Raw genomic sequence first — 10,593 nt, 5'->3', positions numbered from 1 at the left:
TAGCACATGCAGCATCGTCAACATCCAGCATCTCCATCGCCATCTCATAACTCTCAACCCACGCTTCGGGGGATAAATCGGTAGTGTAGTTGGGCACCTTACGGGGACCTTTGAAATCCTTGGGCAATCGTACATTATGTAGAATCGGAGCTAGACACGGTACACCCAAAGTCCTGAACTTCACACCCGGCTCCACCGAAGTTGTCGGACAAACCGGAGTAAGTTGACGGGCCGCATACTGTGCTGCTAGCTCGGCTTTGCGGCGCGCCCTTCCTTGATACACCATGTTCTGAGCATCTGCATTGCCCGCTGGGTTATGCCCATGAGCCGGGTTACGGTTTTGCTCGCAGCTTGACACAACCGGCTCATCAATATGCCTGTTGTAACTCTGGCTTGGGCGGGGGGTGGAATGAATCCTCTCACGGCTGTAAGAGTAAGCCCGCTACTGAACCAAAGCTGTCTGAAGAAGCTCTCTAGCCCTCCGCATCTCAACCGCTACTGGGGATTCTCCTTCAATTGGGAGAGCCGCCAGTCGTGAAGCGGCAACAACCATGTTATCCAAGGGGTAGGAATAATGACCCGGCGGCGTCGGCATGTATTGCGGTGGGGTATTGTCCTGACGAGGTGGGTCGATGGTTCGCGGTTGAACGGCGCTCCCGTCCCAGGTGCTTCGACCCAGTTTACTGTCGGCGGGTTACTGGTTCCTGCTCCTGGCGTGTTAAAGAGATTCCTCGCCTCGTAAACCGGTGGCAGACGACTCTGATGCCTCCTCCTCATGACTTCATTCGAAGTGTTCTGATCTAGCATAAGCCGAAAAGACTCTGATTGAATCCGCTGCGCCTGAACATACAACGCGGCCCGCTCCACTGCCATCCTGGTGTCCTCAGTTGCCAGGTCTGCCTTGGCTTGATCTATCTGATCCTTCACATTCGCAACTTATGCATTATGCTGATCTTGGGTTGCCGGGTTAACCTCTACCGCCAGCAGGGTTGCCAAAGTGTCAAATAAGTCGGACAAAATCTGAGTCGGCGGTCGCACAGGGCCTCCTGCCCCGGCCACTGTCGCCGCTGCTAACCCGGAGATCATCGCCATTGCAGTCGAAGAGTGTTGTACTGGTTATGTACCGACCATGAAGATCACAACCCGGTTCGGCGGCTCAAAGGTGTCCGGAATACTGTCGCCATCGGAACAGCCCCCAAGCCGGCCATCTTGCAGTTGATACAATGACTCGGTCTCACCGGTGGATGACTCGTCATCAGAATAGACGACCGTCTCATCACCATATGTCGCTCCATGGATGAATCCCATGAAGGCACACTTCATAGCAGGCTGAACTCGGGCGGGTCTTGCACGCTCGGCCGTCTCGAAGATGTCGGTGCAGATGTCCGGCTCAGGGCCCGATTCGCCGATCTTGAAGATGAAGACGTGAATTCCACCAAAGGGGACCCGGTACCCGTACTCAATTGAGACGGCCTCGGGGCCCCAGCCTGTGTCATCGATGTAGAGCTTGCCGCGCTGACTCTTGGTCATCCAGCCCATGGCGTATCCTTTGATCCCTTCGAAGCTGCCCTTTAAGAACTCGAAACCACCATGCGCTGGCCCCATGGTGGGCGCCAACTGTCGTGGTTTTGTCACGGCAAATGTCATCATGGAAGGACTTAGTTGTCGAGCCATTGCAACGAGGTTAGCTTAAAGGGGTTAAACAGGACAAAGGACACGGGAGTTTATACTGGTTAGGCCCATTGCGGTGAAGGCAAAAGCCTAATCTAGTTGAGGTGGTATTGCTAGGGTTTCGATGACCAGGGAGTGAATACGCTTTGCCTGGCTCTTGAGTTGTTGTTTCTTGTCCCTAAACCGCCGCCGGGTCGTCCCTTTATATGCACAGGTTGACACCCGGCGGTCTACAGATTCCCGGCCGGCTCATACACGTGTCCGGCTCAGTATCTACTCTTTCCTATCTTACAACATAAGTTACACATCTAATGGCGGTTTATGTCTTTGGGCCCTAATCCTCCCTTGGGCCTTGGGCCTTACTACTAAGACTCCTTTATAAAGCGCCATCTTATATGTCTTCATGGGCTTCGAAATACGGGTAACTCACTATGAGCATAACCCAGCCCCTCCTGGGTGGTTTATCCTCGATAGGTATACCCCCAACAGCTGGAGTGCTTTCTTGGGGCGGAAAGGATGAGAACTTGGGTGTTGGAGCTCAAGAATGGGTGGGCAGAGAGAGAGAGAGAATAGGTGAAAAGGGTGAATCCTTATCTCCTTATAAAGGCAGCGAATATCAAACGCCTTAAAACTCGCCTATTCCCCGTGCCTTAAAACTCGCCTTAAAACTCGCCTTAAAACTCACCTTTTCCCCGTGCAGATGGCACGGTTTGGTTACCCACGCCCGTATTGATGAGAATCCCGTGATAAGGGGACACAATCTCTCCTTCGACAACACGTGCCAATAAAACCGCATCTCGAAACATGGAGCGGGAGGCTAAAAATGGTTCAAAATAATGACCGGGCAGGGATGTGATGTCACGCTACAAAAGTTGTCAGCAGATTCGACTCCTGAAATATTCTACTCTCTGCGGTTGTGTGTGGTACTTGTTTTGCAGAGCCGGACACGTTTTCTGTGTTCGAAGGTGTTGGGAAACGTAGTAATTTCAAAACAATTCCTACGCACACGCAAGATCATAGTGATGCATAGCAACGAGAGGGGAGAGTGTGTCCACATACCCTCGTAGACCGAAAGCGAAAGCGTTATGACAACGCGGTTGATGTAGTCATACGTCTTCATGATCCGACCGATCCAAGTACCGAGCGCACGGCACCTTCGAGTTTAGCACACGTTCAGCTCGATGATGTCCCACAAACTCCGATCCAGCAGAGCTTTGCGGGAGAGTTCCGTCAGCACGACGGCGTGATGACGGTGTTGATGATGCTACCGACGCAGGGCTTCGCCTAAGTACCGCTACGATATTATCGAGGTGGAATATGGTCGAGGGGGGCACCGCACACGGATAAGAGATCAATGATCAGTTGTTGCGTCTATGGGGTGCCCCTTGGCCACATATATAAAGGATGGAGGGAGAAGGAGACCGGCCCTCACAGGGCGCGCCCAAGTGTGGAGTCCTACTAGGACTCCCTAGTCCTAGTAGGATTCCTCCTCCCACATGGAATAGGAAAAAGGGAAGGGAGAAGGAGAAGGAAGGAAGCGGACGCCCCTCTCCCTAGTAAAATTCGGACCAGTCCATGGGGAGGGGTGCGGCCACCCTTTGAGGCCTTTCTCTCCTTTCCCGTATGGCCCATTAAGGCCCAATACAAATTCCAGTAACTCTCTGATACTCCGAAAAATTCCCGAATCACTCGGAAGCTTTCCGATGTCCAAATATAGTCGTACAATATATCGATCTTTACGTCTCGATCATTTCGAGACTCCTCGTCATGTCCTCGATCTCATCTGGGACTCCGAACTACCTTCGGTACATAAGAACACATAAACTCATAATACAAATCGTCACCGAATGTTAAGCGTGCGGACCCTGCGGGTTCGAGAACTATGTAGACATGACTGAGACACGTCTCCAGTCAATAACCAATAGCGGAACCTGGATGCTCATATGGGTTCCTACATATTCTACGAAGATCTTTATCGGTCAAACTGCATAACAACACATGTTGTTCCCTTTGTCATTGGTATGTTACTTGCCCGAGATTCGATCGTCGATATCTCAATACCTAGTTCAATCTAATTACCGGCAAGTCTCTTTACTCGTTCCGTAATGCATCATCCCGTAACTAACTCATTAGTCACATTGCTTGCAAGGCTTATAGTGATGTGCATTACCAAGAGGGCCCAGATATACCTCTCCGACAATCGGAGTGACAAATCCTAATCTCGATCTATGCCAACTCAAGAAGTACCATCGGAGACACCTGTAGAGCACCTTTATAATCACCCAGTTATGTTGTGACATTTGGTAGCACACAAAGTGTTCCTCCGTTATTCGGGAGTTGCTTAATCTCATAGTCATAGGAACATGTATAAGTCATGAAGAAAGCAATAGCAATATACTAAACGATCAAATGCTAAGCAAACGGAATGGGTCAAGTCAATCACATCATTCTCCAATGATGTGATCCCATTAATCAAATGACACACTACAAGAAATATGTCAAGTTGTGACCTTGACTATTGGTCACTGAAAGGTCATTGTTTTTCATTTGCGACCTTTTTGTGACCAAAAACAGAAGGTCAAAAGCTTGCGGTCGTAAACTGAAATTTACGACCTTCTCTGTGAGAAGGTCGTAGACGTTTGCGACCAAAATATGCCTACTATCTTGTTTTGGTCACTAGCAGCCTCCCCAGGCCACGTAGGTATCCGACGTGGCAATCTGATGTGGCACAAGAATCAGCCCAGACCTATTCGATTTTCTACATGGGCCTAGCCCAACAATTCAGCCCATTTAATATATTTATTTATGTTAATTTCTGTCAGCTACATGGGTCAAGCCCAACAATTAGACCTTTTTATCTTCTGAGACGTAGACTTTTACAATTCGTTTCTTTTTTGGGCCTCAGTCTTTTTACAGTCCACTTCTTTTTTGGGCCTCGGCCTTTTTGCAGTCTATTTACGTTTTGGGCCTTGGCCTCTATCAATAAGTTAGTCCAACTCATCAGCTTTCCATTTCTCACATTTCTCACAGTACACAAATGACAAATATTTCAAATGAAACAGAACTATTACAGTTTTACAACGTCACTGGATTCTGCTCCAGAATGTGCTAACTACTACAGAATACAATATAACTAGGTACAAAGTACAACCAAAACACAAGGCAGATTGATAGATAACCACCATGCTTCATCGTCTTCTCTTCCAAACAAGTGGAATGAGCCCTCTCTTAGCTGCAGGAGAAACTATCTTTTCGCCTGCCAAGTGCCAAATATTTTCCATTCTGGAACTGCTGGCATTAGCTGCATGCAGCCTGAACTTTTGTAGACCTTCAAAATAATGAGATAGGGCTTACCACTATTTCAAAAAACAAAAGAAGAAATATAAGTAGAAAGTTCTGGTTGAGTCCATTCTTATTAGCAGCAACATCAAAATAAAGAATCGTTATGTGCACATTTACCAGAAAACAATCATTCTGGCTTATCAGTCACAAACATGGTATATCAGTAATTTGCTATCATTCTACATTCACTTTATATAATATCTACCATCCAAACATATTCTAATCTTATCACAGATTCACAGCTGAATTGACTTACCACTGCATTCCCATCATTAAGGTGCACATACACATGTTGACTTCTAAATAAATGAGAGGCACCAAGGACAATGCACACATGCATATTGTAAGACCAAGGTAATTTGTTTCTAGTTACAAATGGATTAAGATGGACATTTTCACAGCCAACACAACAAAGCATGTACGATCATCAATCTACCTAGTTCTTGTTGATTCATACACAACAATTTTTTGTTTGAAACAAGGAGTGACCACATGGTGTTGGTTGTACTGCTATCAGGTTAGAGCAATAGGATGGGGATTGTGTATTTTCCTTTCCCATCAGATTGTCCTTTCCAAGGATATATGTACACATAATCAATTAAACAGGGTCACTCCTCAGAGTTAAGCAGGACAGGGCAAGCAGCAGCATGCCAAACCAATTATGCAGTCAGCCCTCTGCTTATACAGCACCACAAACCAAACTTGAAATCACTTCAACAATAAATCAAACCTTTTACTGATGCTAGTAATAAGAAGATGGACAGATGTGTATATATACCGATGTTGACGGGGCCAACGGTGGCCTGCTTGTAGAGGCAGACCTTCTCCTGGGAGTGCTCCTTCTTATCCTAGGCGTGCTCCTCCTATAACAGCAGCAATAGCAGGTCAAGAACAACAATAGAGTCATATGAGCTGTTGGGTTCATAGCATAAGTTTGACACCAAAAACAGCAGAGATTAGAGTCATATGACAACGAAAACAACAACAAAAGTAGTTTGACAGTAGCAGCACCAGAAATAGTTTCACTGCAGCAGCAACAGTTTCACAACAGCAGTACTGGAGGGCACAAATGCTACTGGAGTAGTACTGAAGTACTACTGCTATCCAGGGTACATATTTAATATATGCATTCAAGTGCTGCTGCACACACCACAGGTTGCGGATATATTTTTCTCAGATCCGTATTGAGCAAGTGTAGGAGGTAGGAATTAAGCCAATGTACATAGATTGACACAATTTGCCAACATCTAGCAGTATAAGAACATCAACATATGTTGGAGCATGACAATTATTCTTTTTGAGGATTACTGCAGCATTATAGAAACGAGATTACCTGGTGATAGATGGCATTGTTGCCAGAAGCATAGCACATGCATAAATTATTGGAATTAAAGTCCTAGGTTTGTTCTTCCTCAGCCACATCAAGGATCCTAATGCAGCAAGGGAGAGGGTCATCATCTGCAGAAGTACAAAAGTAAGTCTTCTGAAATTAGGATAATATAAACAAGGAACCTGAAATTATATTTTTCACACTATATAGTAGCATTACAAGATTGGCATTTGCTTCAAGTCCTTGGAATATGTACTCCCAAGTAAATTCAAGCCTGGACAGTTGTAAAATCAATAACCTATATAATGGTACGAAATGTTAAAGGGACACATGATCTCAATACATCTTCAAGTTACCAGGAACCAGATACCAAGTGAAAAAGGAACAAGTTGGCAGTCACTTAAATTCAATCGCCTCACAACTGAGATAAAACAAGCTGATCACCAATGCATATTATAATTTATGTTCATGATTACAATGATGAGTACCATAACTGTGCAAAAGAGCCCAGCTGGTTCAGATTGTATGGCAGTATTATCAATCAAGTTGAAGGGGGGCATTAACTGAACCTCACTATAACCCTTATCTAAGGATATACTAATTACAAGCAGGAACTGACATACTACCACGGGTTGAAAAACTGACTTTAAATTACAGACTTGCAGATGCGAAATTAACTGAGAGCAAAACTGAACCACTTTTGCCACATGTTCACATCCTTGCATGTAACAAACAACAAAACTGTAGACATGTGCAAATGGCAACAATCCTAACAAAACTAACATCAAAATTGCAGACATGTGTCGGCTACAGTCCTAAGAAAACTACCCAATATTTATCTCCATTGATCTTAGTCTGGAGCTCAAAATGATGACACAGAACAACTCGACCGCATCCAATGCTCCCAGGATCCATGCGACCAAATCCCCACTGATCCAACTTGCCTACCCAAATCCCCATCCCAATTTCCATGTGACCAAACCATGTCCATGTGCCATCGTGCCTAACAAGCAGCAATCTATCCATACAGGACGGGTGAAACATGCATGTACTAATAAAACATGAAGGGCATGCATACATGATTAACCAATCGGGGAGAATTTGCGGGTTTTCTGAACCAAAGGCAACAGAGAGATGGAGCAGACCTTCCATTCCATGGCACTGGTAGGAGAAGGAGGATGCTCTCCTCATCGTGCTGTCGCTGGCTGATGTGCCTCACCTACAGAGAAGAGAAGAGAAGGGACGAGGGGGTCAGGGAGAGACAGAGAGAAAAGGACAAGTAGAAGAAGACAAGGGGAGGAGGGATTCATACCGTAGCATCGACCGTCGTCGAGGTCTTGGAGGCTGCGGTGGGTCTCCATGGCCATTGCTGGTCACCGTTCCTCCTATCCTACCTGCAGAGATAGAGACAGAGACAGAGACGTGGTGAGATAGAGAGAGAGAGGGAGGTTGAAGGAGAAGAAGAGGAGGAGGGATTCATACCAGACCATAAAGCCGTCGTGGATGCCTTGGAGTGCTGCGGTGGGTCGCCATGGACGGGCGGCTAGGGTTTCCGGCCAGTGGGAGGAGGGTGGATCTGACGGTGGCCTGAGCTGCTGCTGGAGTGGGTGTGGATCCACTGCTGGGGAGGCGACGGCGTTGGTGTTGGTGTTGGGGGAGAGGGAATTTGGAGAGGAGGAGGATCTGGACCGAGGGGAGGAAGGGGACGGGCTTGGCGGATGCGGTGACATGGGGGAGGTAGTCGCGGAAGAAGGCGAGGGCAGGGTCTGCGAGGGTGGTGGCGGCGCTCGGCAGACGAGGATGAGAGGCGGTGGATCTGGATAGGGGAGATGGCGGCCGCGCGAGGAGGCGCGAATCTAGCAATACAAAAGCGCGGATCCAGAAGGCCCGATGTGGCCGTGGCGGGAGAGCCACTTGAGGGCGGGGAGGCATGGGGACTCGGGCTCCTCTCCGTCAATGGCCATGGTGCGGGGGCGGGGTCGGCGGGGGCTAGGGTTTAGCAAGAGGGTGCGGGTCCGGGCGCGGGCGGCGGTGGCGGCGGCGACGACTGGATCTGAATCAGGGGAGAGGGGAGAGGGGACGGGAGGAGTGGAGCTAGGGTTTGGGCTGCGAGTGGGTGGGTGGATGGATGGATGGATGGATGTGTGCCATGTCATCAATCCATGGCACAAACATCTCCACCAATGAAATTTAAACTTATGTATATGTGTTTTTTTCTTTTTGGTTCTTTTCTTTGTTTTCACCTATGTGAAGAACCTATCAAATATTAGTTATAAAATTGGACTGCAACAATTTTCAAAAATATTCGACCGTGTTTTATGTACAAATTAACCAAATGGTTCCCTCTTAAAAAAATTTCGTCCACCTCTCGTCAATTTTTCATGTGTACAAAATGAGTTTTTTGTGAAGAACCTACCAAATTTTTGTTGAAAATTTGGACTAGATCAATTTTATAAAATCTTAGGCCATATTTAATGTATAATTGAGCAAATGGTTGGGTGTCAAAAGCTTTGATCAACCTCTCGTGAAAAAGACAAATTCCCGCCGATTAAGCTGGAAGCGGGTCAAATTTGAACTGCAACTGCCTCGTAGTTTGCTCTTTATTTTTTCTAAAAATCATTTCTAGGTACATAAGTATCTATTTAATCAGAGAAATACCAAAAGTTTTCCAAGATTCAACCACTAGCTAGGAACGGTCAAGCCCACTGTTTTGACCGCATTTTGAAACGGGCATAAAAAATTCAAAAAAAATCAAAAAATTGGAAAACCTTCGCATTGTGTCATTATATGTGACCAAGTTTCCAGGAAAAATAATAAACTTGTAATGTGGCAATTCTTTTAAAAAAGTGTTCTCAGAAATGAGCTATCATGTATGAAGATTCATGCCTTTCAAGCCAAATAAACAATCTTATGGCCGTATTCATGGCATAGTTTGTTCAAATGATCTCATATTGTGCACAAGGGTGCATCTTGGAATTCCAAACAAAGTTGCCTAAGGGAGTTTTCATTTTCTTTGCACGGAAAATTCATTTTCCATTTTCTGAGTGCCCGACATGAGTTTTTTTTGTGAAGGACCTACCATATATTTGTTGCAAAATTGAACCTAATCAATTTTGCAAAATACTAGGCCATATTTAATGCACAATTGGCCAAATGGTTGGGTGTAGAAAGTTTGGATCCACCTCTCGTGAAAAAGACAAATTTCCGCCGATTCAGCTGGAAGTGGGTCAAATTTGAACTGTAGCTGCCTTGTAGTTTGCTCTTTATTTTTACCAAAAATCATTTCTAGGCACATAAGTATCTATTTAATCAGATAAACACCAAAAAAATTCCAAGATTCAACCACTAGCTAGGAACGGTCATTCCCGCCGTTTTGACCTCATTTTGAAACGGGCATAAAAATTCAAAAAAATCAAAAAACTTGGGAGACCTTCGCATTGTGTCATTATATCTGGCCAAGTTCCCACGAAAAATAATAGACTTGTAATACGGAAATTATTTTTAAAAAGTGTTCTCGGAAACGAGCTACCACGTGTGGAGATCAATGGCTTTAAAGCCAAATGATCAATCTTATGGCCGCATTCATGGCATAGTTTGTTCAAATGATCTCATATTGTGCAAAAGGGTGCATCTTGGAATTCCAAACAATGTTGCCTAAGGGAGTTTTCATTTTCTTTGCACGGAAAATCCATTTTCCATTTTCCAAGTGCCCGAAATGAGTTTTTTTGTGAAGGACCTACCATATATTTGTTGCAAAATTGGACCTAATCAATTTTACAAAATACTAGGCCATATTTAATGCACAATTGACCAAATGGTTGGGTGTGAAAAGCTTTGATCCACCTCTCGTGAAAAAGACAAATTTCCGCCGGTTCAGTTGAAAGCGGGTCAAATTTGAACTACAGCTGCCTCATAGTTTGCTCTTTATTTTTTCCAAAAATCATTTCTAGGTACATAAGTATCTATTTAATCAGAGAAACATCAATAGTTTTCCAATATTCAACCACTAGCTAGGAACGGTCAAGCCCGCCGTTTTGACTGCATTTTGAAACGGGCATAAAAATTCAAAAAAAATCGAAAATTGGAAAACCTTCGCATTGTGTCATTATATGTGACCAAGTTTCCAGGAAAAATAATAAACTTGTAATATGGCAATTATTTTCAAAAAGTGTTCTCAGAAACGAGCTATCATGTGTGAAGATTCATGACTTTCAAGCCAAATGATCAATCTTATGGCCACATTCATGGCA

At 45.2% G+C, this 10,593-nt stretch overlaps 1 long non-coding RNA gene across 1 annotated transcript; it reads right to left on the bottom strand.

The window, feature by feature from the left end:
- Positions 1-5,839: 5,839 nt before the first annotated feature.
- LOC119368670 lies at positions 5,840-6,947 on the bottom strand. Its single transcript, XR_005176713.1, has 3 exons — positions 6,563-6,947; positions 6,347-6,471; positions 5,840-5,876 (listed from the first exon to the last, which is right to left on the bottom strand). It is a non-coding gene; the product is annotated as an uncharacterized LOC119368670 (long non-coding RNA).
- Positions 6,948-10,593: the final 3,646 nt, after the last annotated feature.

The sequence above is a fragment of the Triticum dicoccoides genome, chromosome 2B (assembly GCF_002162155.2).
Source record: "Triticum dicoccoides isolate Atlit2015 ecotype Zavitan chromosome 2B, WEW_v2.0, whole genome shotgun sequence".
NCBI classification, from domain to species: Eukaryota; Viridiplantae; Streptophyta; class Magnoliopsida; order Poales; family Poaceae; genus Triticum; species Triticum dicoccoides.
Note: the sequence above shows the minus strand (reverse complement) of the source record. Positions and strands in the feature narration are given on the sequence as shown.